Source organism: Microplitis demolitor, chromosome 2 (genome assembly GCF_026212275.2).
Source record: "Microplitis demolitor isolate Queensland-Clemson2020A chromosome 2, iyMicDemo2.1a, whole genome shotgun sequence".
Classification (NCBI taxonomy): Eukaryota; Metazoa; Arthropoda; class Insecta; order Hymenoptera; family Braconidae; genus Microplitis; species Microplitis demolitor.
In genome coordinates, this window is record NC_068546.1 from 14,686,971 (window position 1) to 14,701,729 (window position 14,759).

General features: G+C 32.5%; 1 protein-coding gene across 2 annotated transcripts in view; it reads left to right on the plus strand.

The window, feature by feature from the left end:
• Window positions 1-435: 435 nt before the first annotated feature.
• Window positions 436-14,759, plus strand: part of LOC103575582 (uncharacterized) — a 127,125-nt gene continuing 112,801 nt past the window's right edge. For both annotated transcript variants that reach the window (XM_053736977.1, XM_053736978.1), the window contains exon 1: window positions 436-556. The gene's annotated coding sequence lies outside the window, so the exon portion shown is untranslated. The remainder of the gene's footprint in view (window positions 557-14,759) is intronic.

Below are 14,759 nucleotides of genomic sequence, written 5' to 3' on the forward strand. Positions count from 1 at the left end.
CGGTTGATGTTTGTAAATTTTAATTAATTATTTATAATTTTGTCATAGCTGGGATGCGCAATTTGGCGCAACATTATGCCCCAACAATGGTTATCATATCATTGAAAATTGACCGCCGGGTAACGTTAAATCGATACCTCAGCTATAATCCCGACGTCAATTTAATAATTTTGAATAATTATTATTTCAGTACCGGGTAAAATAAAAATACTAATAAGTTGTAAATAAATAGGTCATATATTTAATTAATTAAGTATGTATCATTCAGATGTCCAGGAATTGTTTTTATAATTTATATTTTTAATTTAAGTAAGGCCCAGGGCTGACAAAAGTAATTATAATAAAAATTAAGGGCGACGGTGGTGCCACATGTGCGACGACCAACAGGTGGAGGTTGAGATAATGAATTGAGAAAGATACGGGATAGCCGTGTGCACGGACGTAATTTGCTCGACATTGTTGTTCGGTTACTGAAAATAAAAAGATAATTTTGAAGAGAGAGATATAGTGATCGTTTTTCGTAATTTATTATTTTTGCTGGTTTTTGCTGATTTGAGTAAGTACTCTGTATTTCTGTTCGCTGGATAATATTTTTCACGTGATAACCTCCCCCGGTAGTTGTTGGTCGCCGCGGTGGTGAAAATTAATTATTAAATAAATTGATACTGGATGATACATGATTCCTATTGTTTATAATTGTAGTTAATTATTGTCAGTTATCATTGGTGGTTGTATTGTTGCGCATATATATAGGTATATTTGAGTTGAGTGCAGCGCGGTGAAGCGTTGCCGGTATACCTATATCTACAACTATAGTATATATAGCTATAGAGCGCATACAGTACTTGAGAAAAATTCCTCAAGTACTGACATCACCACTTGGATGAGAATTCCAGAGGCTTTATAATTATTATTCTTTGTATTATTTAAAATATCTGTACGATATTATTAATTATTATTTATGTTTGTTATTATTTAAAATAATTGCGTGACATTATTTTCTTTTATTTTTGATTATCTGTTTACCCCAACGGTCTGAAAATTATTATTGATAGTTTTATTTAAAAATTTATAAATTAAATTTATACTAAGGAATTTATTATTTTTGAGTGAGAGTGAGAATAAATTCCGTGTCTTTCTCCCTCTCACCCGTGCTGAGAGAGTAAAATGAAATAAGAGAATTATTATTATTTATTATATTGAATGAAACTGAGTGAAATAATTATTTCTTTTATTTGGTATTAAAATTAATATTATTAATTAATTTAAATTATATTTAAATATTATTTATCTGGGTTACTGAATTTATGTAATTATATTTTTTTTTTGTTGATAAGCACCGAGTGTTATTATTGTTCCAAATTTACCAGAAATTGAATATTGTGTAACATTATAATTTTATATTGTTTATATAAAATGGAACTCGGAAACCAACAGCTATCGGGTAAAATTTAATATTTCCCTGGATCTTTTCCTACGACTAAATTTCATTTTTCTGATCTTATTTATTATTTGGATATAATCATTTGTAATATATATTTACTATTTTTCTTTTTCTTATTATTTATTTTAATTTTCTCGATTGTTTGTCCACTTTGTCGCAAATCACTTGCTCGGATTTTCCCTCGTATATTTACCCCTGAATTAAATTTTGTCCGTTTTAGGATAAACGGTCTGGCGCCTGCGTGCACTAACCCAGCCTGAGGAGCTGGTCCAGGCACGACATTTAAATATTATTCATAGTTTTATTATTGTTTAAAATTTATTATTTATTTTAATCTGAGGGAAATATTTAAACTCATTTATTTTCTTTATTATTTAATATTATTATTTATTTATTACGCGTGGGCGACCTCATACGATATATTGAGCTGTTCCGCGTCTCCGTCGCGGATTTACAGGATAAATATACGTTATAAACTTACGTTAAATTTGTTACGTTACATATTCTCTGGACGTTATATCACATAACGTTGGTGTGTTCACTGAGAATTATTACCCCAATTTTCAGTTGCATTTATCTGTAGCATCATTATCGTAGATCGATCAAGTATATGGGCGTGCAAATACTTTTTAAACGAAATACTGCAGTATTTTCAGCTTAAACCTACTTCACTGAGTTTCTGGAGTCGTTGATGGGGTGACCAATAACTATACTGGACTGACCAATTATCAGTAGCATCATTTGCGTAGATCAATCAAGTAGCTGGGTCTGAAAATAAATATTAAACAAAATAACGCAATATTTTGAGCCCCACTCTACTTCGCTGTGTTTATGGAGTCGTTAAAATAGTGACAAATTACTGCACTGTACTAACCAATTATCTGCAGCATCATTTGAGTTGATTAATCTAATAGCTGGTCCTTTGAATACGTTTTATAAGAAATAACGTAGTATTTTCAGCCCTAACCTACTTCACCGTGGTAACAAAATCGTCCAAGGGGTGACCAATAACTACAGTGGACTGACGAATTATCAGTATTATGATTTTCGTAGAACATTCTAGTCACTGTAAATAAAAATACATGTTATGCGAAACAACTCAGTATTTTCAGCCGTAACCTACTTCACTGTGTTTATAGAGTCGTTAAAGGGATAACCAATTACTATACTGCACTGACTAATTATCAGTAGGATCGTTTGCGTAGATCAATCTAGTGGCTAGGCTTTTTAATACATTCCAAACAAAATAACGCAGTATTTTTAGCCCCAACCTACTTCGCTGTGTTTATAGAGTTGTTAGAGAAGTGACCAATTACTATACTCTACTGACTAATTACTAGTAGCATCGATTGCGGTGATCAACCTAGTATCTGGGACTTTAAATACATTTTAAACGAAATAACGCAATATTTTCAGCCCCAACCTACTTCACTGTGTCTAGAGTCATTGGAGGAGTGACCAATGACTACACTGTACTGATCGATTATCTGTATCATTATTTGAGTTGATCAACCCAATGACTAGGACTTAAAATAGATCTTCAATGAAATAACGCAGTATTTTCAATTAACATGCCCTTTAAGATAGAATTACATTTGTTTGATTGGTGACTATTTCTCAGATGTCATTTACCAATAACCAGTAGCATAGCGTCAGGAACATCAGCATACAATATTATCTTAAATTCCATTTCACATATTAATACGAAATATTTACAGGCCGTAAGTATTCCACTATGGCAATATAGTCGTTCGTGCTCAAACCTATTCCCACGCTGTCCGTTTTAGTTATCTGAAATAACGTTTTCAATATGTGAATGGTAACTATGCTTCTAATTACTTCATACGCAAAATTATGCAGCATCGACTAAATTTTTCTGTTTAGTATTCTCTGGTATGTTTGGCATTCAACATAGATGGTCTCGAACTTTTTTTTTACTCAATTGCTTGTTGCCTGTCGATTTTTTTTTTATTTATTCCAAAAATCCCTGATTTTCAGCGTATAACATGTTTAATTACGATGTCACAAACATAGGAAAATAAATCTATTGCTTAATGTACTAATATTTGACTGTTTGTTAGAAACTTGATGAACGTGGAGGGGTTCATTTACTTAAGACCAAAAAAATGAATGGCGCTATGTGAAGCAATGACCGAATTAAAATTCATCGTGACCATTTATATACTTTTGATTCTGATTGAGTTGAGCGGTGAAGTGAGTCTGTACATTCATTTTGGGGTGCCAATATATTTCAGGTGATCTTGGAGTTTTAAACTTTTTTTTTTTTTTTAATTTTCTGTTCCTGACTAATTAATGATAATATTTGACCATTTTTTCTCTCTTTCGGTACCATCAAAATAACGGCCAAACGATGATTTCCAACGAGTTGAGGGTGCTATGCATTTTTTTTTCAAGCCCAACTACTGAAAATCGCTTTTTCTTGCGCACAGACTGCTGACCAAATTATGAATCACATTGACTATTTAGTATCACTCGATTTCCATTCGAACAGTATGTTTTTGGACGCTGAATGTTGAATTTACCGTGCCAAAATTTTTTATATTGCCGCGGAATTTTTAACTTAAAATACCGCGATCCAAAACCTTGATCAAATTACAAAAGTTACTGACCAAATATGACCAATTAGTAATCAATTATTCTAGTTGTGAGTAAGTCCAATATTAGTACTTTCCTGTGCTATCGAGAAGCCCGTATCGAGGTCCATAAAAAACGAAATTAAAACTGCATAATGAAGGTATCCGATCCTCATAGTGGTTAAGCCAGAAAAATTTTTCCCCGCCGGTACACCAAAAAAAAATTATTTTAATTTAAAAATTTTCATGTCGCTGGTATAACTATGATTCTTCAAAAATTGCTGACGCTACAAAATTTTATAGTAGAAATCCAAACAGTAGACACTGAGAGCTACAATTTCCTTTTTTTAAATTTCTTGTACCACTATTTCTCTCAAAGTTACGGCCTGTTCAAAATCGCCCAAAAATTGGAATTTTTTTTTATCTTTTAATTTTTTCCAGTAGTGTAGATGTCGCTTCTTCACTCGAAAGTCAATTTTTCTCGCAGATAATCGAACTTTTGGTAGTTGAATTCATATGGCCAGATCCATTAATTCTCGACGAAAGTGTGCGCACTAGGGTCGGCGATGTTAATGATGATTTTTTCCTCGAAGTACACCTAAAGAGTAGACATTCCTAAAACTTTGAGCCCGAAATGTGCAAATCCGGCCACTGGAGAAGTTTTGGAATTTTTAAGAAAAGTCGATTTTTCACTAATTTCCAAATATTTGTGTCTCTGCTTGGATATGACTTAGACTTCTGCCCAGCGGCATTCTTCTAAGTAAGTCTTCTACTTTTATTAAAAAAATAGATATTAGTTTTAAACTTATATCGGGCTCAGCTAAATGCTTCCAACTAAACAATTGTTTTGCTTAAATTGTACCTATTTATAAAACACTATTGTATGTACCGTATGTGAAGTTGAGAGTTCACCAGCAGCTATTATCTTTTGTCGAGTTATATTAATTAATTAATTAATGTAACGAGACCGTTAGGTCCACCTCCGTTTGACGGGAGGCCGATACCTCGCCTTTTTGAACATATTCGCGCTGCGTAACCCTATTTGTATATTATGATACCACCATGTATTATAAAAGCGAAATATGAGCATATGCTCACATTAGCTTGCCCATTAGGCATGCAGTGCATGTGGGTGCCTCACGCACAGCCACCACGAGTCCGACCTCACATGGACCCAAACACTCCTCCTATCTCAGGAAATAAAGAGACTCTGGTCGAAGTGGGGCTTGGAATGGGTCCCCCATGGTACCAGACTTCAGCTCTGGTCAACTGCTTGCGTAAGATAAGTGGTGGGACGCAAGTTCTTCCCAACCCATACGGGTTACCTCCCTTTATAGTTACTAAGGATTTAAGACAAGCCAATATATACATTCGCCATCAGTGTCACATAGTGTTCACTTATCTCCGAGCTTTTTGGGGACGCCATTCGTGTTTTAAGTCATAAAAATGGCGGCAATAGTTCCACTCGGGATGTCGAGGTATATTTTGATGGAATCTACCCAGCTTTCGCTTAATTGCTCCGATTTTATAAAGTTACACCTATTTAAAACCAATCAAACTTTAGAAAATCGCTGTTTTTAAATATTTAGGACTTTTTTCTCCAAACTTCGATTTGTTTGAAACTTTTAGGAAAGTTGCTTTATTCTATACCCAACAAACCCTGAAAATTTTAACTAGGGAATCGAGCTTGTATTTAAGGTGTAAATTTTTTAATATTGTCAAAATTGCATTAAACCTGATAAGGAAGTCCTGAATAGCCACCATTTTAGAATATAAAATAATGATTATTGAATTAAATAGAAATAATTTTAGGTACATATTCAATGGTTATTGAAATTTTATGTTCTAATATTACGTAACAGTACAAAAAAATATAAAAGAAATAACTATTGTAGAAAATTTTAAAAATTTTCATTTATAAATTTAGATTAACTACTTTACAATCTTTTTCAAAAGAAGTCACTCTTACTTCTCGAGAATTGCAAATGACAAGTATGAAAGAATAGTTAATTCGGGTGTCCTTTGTAACAGTGCGTTTCGACTTGAAAATCGAGCGCCAAAGTCTAGTTGACCTACGGCCATCTATTGTGATAATTACACCTTAATTTACACTCATCAGTTACCCGGGGCCATGTCAGAGGCCCCCTAGGTCGCATTCTGTTGAGACAATAGTGGGGTAGTTTCTCACCCTCAGAATTTTCCTTTAAAAGGGCTAGCAAGTAGTTGCTCAAAGACTTAGGCCCTGGCTATCACCCAGAGTGGACCAGTAGGGTAGTGGACTGATGACGCTTAGCGAGGTTCCTACTCTACACCCAGAGCTCAATACAATTTACTTGAGCCGGCCTAACGATAAGTCTCGTCACATCTAGTCATTTAGTCCAGTGATAATATTATTTAATTTATTTTATATCTTTGAGTTGTTTGTCCGTTATTAATAGCCGCCGAAATTATTCATAAATCATTTATTTGAATAACGTTTCAATTGACCACATTTCGAGTCAAATTTCTTACGCGGCCATTTAGTAAAGTTAAAGTCAAATTGAAATTGTGCCGATAAAATTTGTGAGTGTTACCACACCATTGCTGTTCATTTCCTGCGATTTCCTATCACCGAAGATTTGGGCCTACAACGCTGCTGCCGCGTTTGCTGCCTACGCTTATTGAGGGTCATCTACAACTAAGGAATTGATCATGCAGTAAGGTACAGCGTAAGTGGGAATTTGTCTTCCCCAAATTAAAATTATACTTGGTCTTCTCCCGCGTAAATTAAAATATCAAAACTTATATACTAAATTTTATTCTAATAAATTCTATTGGGGAAATTTTCATATTGTAAATTGATATTTGGTTAAATAAATATAATATTTTCTCTTTCATAATACAAAACCAAATCTTTCACTAAATAAATCACCAGGCATTCCTTTTCCCTTAATAATTAATAAGCGCAAATTTCAGAGACCGAGGCGAACCCCCCAGCTCATAAGAGTAAATTAATTAAATTAATATTAAGTAACCGAGGCCTGGACAAGAGCTAGCCAGCCACCAGGCTACACTGGTTATACCTTGATGGTTTCCACAGATTCAAATCATGTATTCAATTTTATTTTGTTTTCGAATATCAACGTCAGATACCTATATTGCTCTGAATATATATATAATTATTCAGATTATCCATGACAATGAGTTATGATTTTACTCTGTATACCTAATACATGAATAAAGTCACAACTCATAGTTGGTATGTCCGACTTCACAAACTTCTCCTACAGTCACCCATGTTGAACACTCCATAGGAATAAAAATTCTATTTTCTCTTGAGAGAAACAAGGATGGGTTCAATAGAGTGTGACAAAACCTATTCTACCAGATTTCTTTCTTTCTGTCTTTCATTCTCTTATTCTTCGTTCCCCACTTATTGTCAGCTAAGATCGCTCTAATGCGCACAATTAGCATTGACTTAAATTAAGTTCCGTCAACGGGGCATCTCACAAGATGCAACTCACCTAAAAATTTCCCTTTCCCTTAAACTCGGACCCCCATGGTTGCGGCGTTCAAGAAAATTTTGAAACACAAAATCACTCTACCGAGCACTGGTTTGCATTGCGGTTTGTAGCTGAATTACCCCTCAGTAAAGAGTCAACTACTAGGTACAGCGGTATCCTCAAATCTCTCATATAAAAAAAAAAAAAAAAGAAATAAAACCGATCACGTCGCTTTCATAATACAATTAAATCCATAAAATAAATCATTAAAATCGCATCGCGAAAAAATCATAACAGTGAAAATATATCAAGGTATACATTTATACAGCCATATATATATATAAATATATAAATATATATATATATATATATATATATATATATATATATATATATATATATATATATATAAAATCACGCATAGCGGAAACAAGTATAACAGAAATAAATATTAAATAAATGTTCAAAGTTAAAAACCAATTCCTTTAAAGAGTACTGTTTCTATTTCCTGCGAAGGAAAATAAAGGAATTTTTAAGTTCAATATAAAATAAAAATTTCTGTATCGAAAGAGGTAAATATAAAAAAAAAGTAATAAATAATAATAAAAGTGTTATTGGTTGTGAGTGATAAGTGTTAATTCAAATTTGTGAAAATTATTATATCCAAAAATTCAAATCCAACATTTTGAGTGTAATTATTTAATGACCAAGGTAATAAAGATATCCCTTTAAAGAGTATTAGCTCTATTTTCTTCAAAGAAAATTAAAGGAGTTTTTATTGCCAAATTAAAATTGGAGTTTGAAATAAAAAACAAAAAAACATAAGTGACAATAAATTTTGTGTATTATTCATAAAATAAGTTAAGCAATAAGTCTTCACCCCACCCTCATCAGGAGATTGCTTGCATCGAGACCGAGTCGCCAATTCAAGGGTTGACAATGCGGGAATAATCTCAAGGAAAAAAAAAATATAAACATATATTTCAGCACAAAAGGTCAGGCAACTATAATTGACTTCTTTTTTTTCAATTCTTAATAACTTTTCTAATCAGCCTCAAAAGTTTAAGAGGAAATAAGGAAGCTATTAAGTTAAAAATCGTATATATTGATCAGCGCATTTTTCATGTTCATATACCTATAAAGATAACTCTGTTTTTACCGAAATAGAAATGAAAGAAAGTCCACATCGAAACGTATCCCAAAATAAACAAATTAAGGCTTGAACTAAACATTTGAGCCGAAAATTGCATTGGTTAGTCCAAACGCCTAATCCACGCAACCAAAATAATTTAATAAATAATAGTCGGACATAACATAGTCATAAATTTTTCAAATTTTTTACAATAGTTATTTCCTTTATATTTTTTTGTACTTTTACGTAACATTAGAACATAAAATTTCAATAAATACTGAATATGTACCTGAAATTATTTCTAATTAATTCAATAATCATTATTTTATATGCTAAATTAGTGATTATTAAAGAATTACTTATCGGGTTCAATGCAATTTTGGCAATATTAAAAAATTTATACCTCCAATACAAGCTCGATTCCCTAGTTTAAATTTTCAGGGTTTCTTGGGGACAGAGTAAAGCAACTATTCTGAAAGTTTGAAACAAATCGAAGTTAGAAAAAAAAAACTTCTAAATATTTAAAAACAGCAATTTTTAAAGTTTGATTGGTATTAAGTAGCTATAACGTTACAAAATCGGAGCAATTAAGCAAAAGCTGGGTAGATCCCATTAAAATAATCTTGGCAAAAGATACTAGCTGCTGGTCGACTCTTAACTTTTATGTTTTATTTTCAAAGTTAAATATATGATTGGAATTATATTCAATATAGTTTAACAAATTTCTATTTTAAGAAATGTATATCATACACGGAAAAAAACAATATAGTATTGGCAAATCTGGTATAGTGATGAGCTTTCCAGGAAGAGAAAAATTTCAGACACAACTGTATGCAATCTAGACTGTATCTACTGCTGTCCGAAAAAAAAATATTTTCTTTGATTTTTCCTAGAAAAAATAAAAAAATTTTTTACATGTGTTTTAATTGGGAAAATGAACTTATAAACCGCCATCTTAATTTGTGAGATATCAAGCTGATTATTTAGGAGGATTTTTATTAGGTCCCAAATCCCCAATATATGTTTAATAAATTACGGAGATGCATGGTCATGCATTGTCATACATAGCCTTGTATGGCTATATATGCCCATACATGACTATGTGTGATCATGTATGCTCATACATAGACCATACACAGACATACACTTATCCAAAAAATTGAGGGAACAAACAAATTTAAAAATTTTTTTTGTGATTTTTGAAAGGCCGTATTTTCGTTACAAATGATCTATCAAAAAAATAAAAAAAAATAAATTGAAGCTTGTAATATCGAGTTTAAAGATCTTTCAGCCAAATAATTTTTTGAGTCACGGTTTTTGCGGAATCATAAGAAATAGGCCGAGACAAAATTTTTCAAAATTTTTTGGTTTTGTTTTTTAGGTCTACGGGGCCAGGAAAATTTTTTTCGGAAAAACCAATTCATGACTCGTTTAGAAAATTTATTTAGCTACAATTTGCTTTTTTTTGTTTCGCTGTACGACAATATGCTGCTGAGATATCAGCCTTCAAATGAAAAAGGATTCTTTCGTCTTTAATTATCGATATCTCAGCAACTAATGATCGCACAGTAATTTAAAGGCCAGTTTAAAAAACTTGAATAAATATCCTACGAGCTCTATTATCGATTTTTTTGAAAATAAATTTTGTTTCATCCTTAATATCACTTAAAAAAACCCACAAAAATTGCCATTTTTTCGTTATTTAGTCAACTTATCGCTACTTTATAAATATCGATAAAAAAAATAATTTTGCCAGGTGATTTTACAGCTTAATGTACCCCCAAAAACCCTGAAAATTTTCAGATTAATCCGTTGAACCGTTTAAAAACAAATAAAGGAACAAGTTTTGTACCTTAATTTGTGTAATCATTACCAAAATGGAAAAATTAATTTTTTTCGGATTTTCTTCCACTTTTACGTTAGTCATTCGGTAAATGTAAGGTAAAGAAAAAAAAAACGAGGATAAAACGTAAAAAGAAAAAAGTAAAAAATTCTTTTTTTATCTGGTTTTTCGGAAAAAAAATTTTTTTTTCTTTACCTTACATTTAGCGCATAACTAACGTAAAAATGGAAGAAAATCCGAAAAAAATTAATTTTTTCATTTTGGTAATAATTACTCAAATTAAGGAACAAAACTTGTTTCTTTAATTGTTTTATAAAACTTTGAGCAATCGGCCCGGACAAACGGTTCAATGGATCAATCTGAAAATTTCCAGAGGTTTTGGGGGTACATTAAACTGTAAAATCACCTGGCAAAATTATTTTTTTTATTGATATTTATAAAGTAGCGATAAGTTGACAAAAAAAGCAAATTGTAGCTAAATAAATTTCCTGAATGAGTAATAAATTAGTTTTTTCAGAAAAAATTTTCCCGGCCCCGTAGACCTAAAAAACAAAACCAGAAAATTTAGAAAAATTTTGTCTCGGCTTATTTCTTATGATTTCGCAAAAACCGAGGCTCAGAAAATTATTTGGCTGAAAGATCTTCAAACTAGAGATTTCAAGCTTCAATTTGCTTTTTTTTATTTTTTCGATACGATCATTTTTTACGAAAATAGAGATTTCCAAATATCGCTAAAAATTTTATAAAATTTTTTTATTTCTTTAATTTTTTGAATAAGTGTATATGTTTAATTAATCATGAGCATACATTAGCATATATAGTCATACACAACCATGTATGGCCGTACATGGTCTTCAATGATTCATATATGGCTCTTCATGTCTATAATAAAAAGTTTTTATGCCCATGTATGGCCATATATGCTCCATATATCAACCATATACAGACATACATGACCATGTATGTTCAATTATGGGCATATATAGTCATATACAAGCATGTATGGCCTTGTATGATTCATATATGACCATCCATGACGATATTTAAAAGTTTGTATGCCCATATATGGCTATAGATGCTCCATAGATGGCCATATATGCTTCACATATGAATCATAGGCGTCCATGCATGGCCATATATGATTCATTTTTCACGGATTTCTTTTTAATGAACGAGTTAAGTGCGTTGATGTGCGTTATTTTGTTATATCGAATTAATTAATTGATTACGTGTAATAATTGTATATTAGTGCAATTTAACCGTAGCCGAGATAAAATATTACATTATATTTTATTTTATTCGGAATTTTCTGAGAACTACAAAGCATATGTTCCTCATTTGTTTCAGCAGTTGATTTTTGTCATGTAAAATACTCTGACATCGTTCATCAAGTATTCCGTTAAGACGTAAGTTGTATGTGAGCGTCTGAAAAATAAAATAAAAGTTTATTGTATTTTGTCAACCGACTTTTATTTGAGAATGAACTGACTTCGTGATTTAGATCAAGTACGAGTATTTTGTGAGCAATTTAGCGTATATTGAGTCCGGGCGAAACCGGCAATTTATATTTCGTTTTGTAAACCGAAAATTTTGATTTGTCATACTGATCAATTTATTATGTAACTGAAGCTTGCAGCCGGCTGATTTGATCATCAGCTGAAGTAGAAAATGCCATGTTTGTCAGACATAAGTACACGTAACGTTTTTTTTTCATTGGCCATATATTTTTCATCTGATGGTGGTGTTACGTCTAACATGCAATAATAACAAATATCATGTACAGTCTCTTATTTCGAGTCAAGACACTCAAGTCCTTTACTCGGGCGACGGAGATCTCGTCGTTACGGTAATGAGTATGAGGAATAAGATCAATATGGAGAATTATTCTAGAGAAATAATAGTAAAAACGACTGGATAACTTACAATTGTCAATTATAAAATTCATTCAGCTTTCGTTATATAAATGATGGTTGCTGTTGGTTGGAAGATCGTTAATTTTTTTGTAAATTGTATAATTTACTGGCTAGGACCCTGTATTCAACGTTCGCTCAGTCAATACCCCTGGGTGGATGTGATTTGATATTATGCTGAGGGTTGAGATTCGTGCGGAATAATTTCTTTGATGCGCGGTACAACGAATATTACGACGGAGTTTTAGCTTAACTGAGATTCGAAGACTGGACAATTAGACCGAAAAACTGCGGGTTTATATAGTCCGAAATCGAGGGGAACCGAGCCGTGACCCTTGATCTTGTACACCAGAACAGGAGATGCTTGCTGTACTAGCGTCTATTTTTATGTGCTTCTCCTCCCGGGGTTTATTCTGCACGTGCGGTACCCAAAGTCAAGTTAAGAGAGAAGAAAAATAATTAAATCATTTCTTTAATTATTCGATATTTGAATTGAGGGTTTCCTTTTAAATAAATTTTCAATTCGGATGCTGGTTATCCAAAAAAAGTTCAACGTCTCCTTAAAAGAGTGAGAATTAATGCATGTTTAGTTTAAGAAGATTCTAGAAGCGTAAACATGGACTTGTTCTTGGTGGCACGCGTCATCCCGGCTTGGCCTCCAAATTAACGAATGGAGGGGTGCCATCTAAGAGGTATCGGCCAACACCAGAGCGGCTACTGGGTGTCTCCGGTTACTGGGGAATAAAAATGAGAGCTCTGGGGGGGGGGCAGCTAGAATCGTCGGTTGACAAGCATGATGTCAGGGCCGAGGTCTTATGTCTAATAAATCACGCGACTGCAGTCTTGAGTAGAAATAGAGGGATCAGAGAAATAACGTGAGTGTGTCTTAGTTTTACTCGTGAAATTAGGGGTCCTCTCTTGCTTTTCCCTTCTCAGCATTAAAAAGAGGCACACTGAATTCGAGAGTGAGGGTACTTAGTATGTGTATTGAGTAATATAAATTATTACTCTGTACACATGCAGGCTACGTCAGCTATGTTTTCTGTTTCTATGTTCTCCTAATTCAGATAACCGTGAGGATGTGTTTGAATGTGTTATTACCCTGGTAATAATAAAATCGCTATGTTACTTTAATAATAAAATTTTAACTCGGTTACGAGAGGACACACACAGTGCTCACCACTCTAGTTCCCACTACCACTCGTATTCTCCGCTCCGACTTGGAGAAGAGCTTCTATAGCGAGAATACCTCTTCTTATGTTTAGAGATTTTTGTCTTACCAGGGTACGATAGGATTTTAACATATATATTTTTTTCTTTTAATTTTTGTGTTCTCTACACTGGTCGTAACAGTGGTATAAAGAGCACATTAGGGGTTGTTTTGGATATTGGAACAAGCTATCGAATTTTTTATACTTTTTGCAACCGCTGTAAAAATTAAAAATTTCAAAAGGGTTATATTTATAAGTTCAACATTATTTTTCAACCCTCAAATCCATATTAGGTATTTGGTACATCTCCGGCCCATCTTGAAAATTTGATAAAAACCGAGAAACATCCTTCAAGGAGATTTCTATTGACTAAGTGATTAATACGCATTTTGTAATAATATTGAACGACTTGGGTAAAATGGGTTGTTTACAAAATTAATTTAGAAAAAATATTTCGTACACATTGAACGTAAAGTGGAGAGGTTCAGCTATACTCTCAACATGTCAAGGTCAAGTGTATATTTGTATTTTTATACTTTTCGATAAAAAATCCATTGTTTTGCAAAAAAAAAAAATCGTTAGAACACCCCCATAGCACTTGCAGCACAATATTCTGTTGTTATAACTATATATAAAATATGATTAATAAATACGATATTTCTTAGGTTTGGATTAACGAGACGAATAAAGATACATTCTTCATGAGTATGAGTAGGTTTATCACGGTCACCGGTAGACCTACCAGTACTTACCTAAGCAATTTCAGTCATTTTCAGGCGCTCATTACTTTTGTTTATGAGTGATTATTAAACGCTTTACTAAAAATTCCTCTTGTCATTTTTGATAAATACATCTGTTCAAAAGTTATTGGAGCTTGAAGTCAATTTCGAGATCTTTTTACTTTTTCGGCGAAACTATTGGACTCATCACAAAAAGTCATATGATCTTTTTTGTAGAAAATTTTATTCCTTACAAATTATAAATATCAATATTAACAGGAAATTGGAAAATTGATGAAACGCAGATTACTGCTTCTGCAACGTTTCAGCCATTTTGTTTGGCTTTCTTCAAGCGTCTATAGCATACATAAATATAAACATAATAATACAACAAATCATAATAGACAAATTCATCAATTTGTCC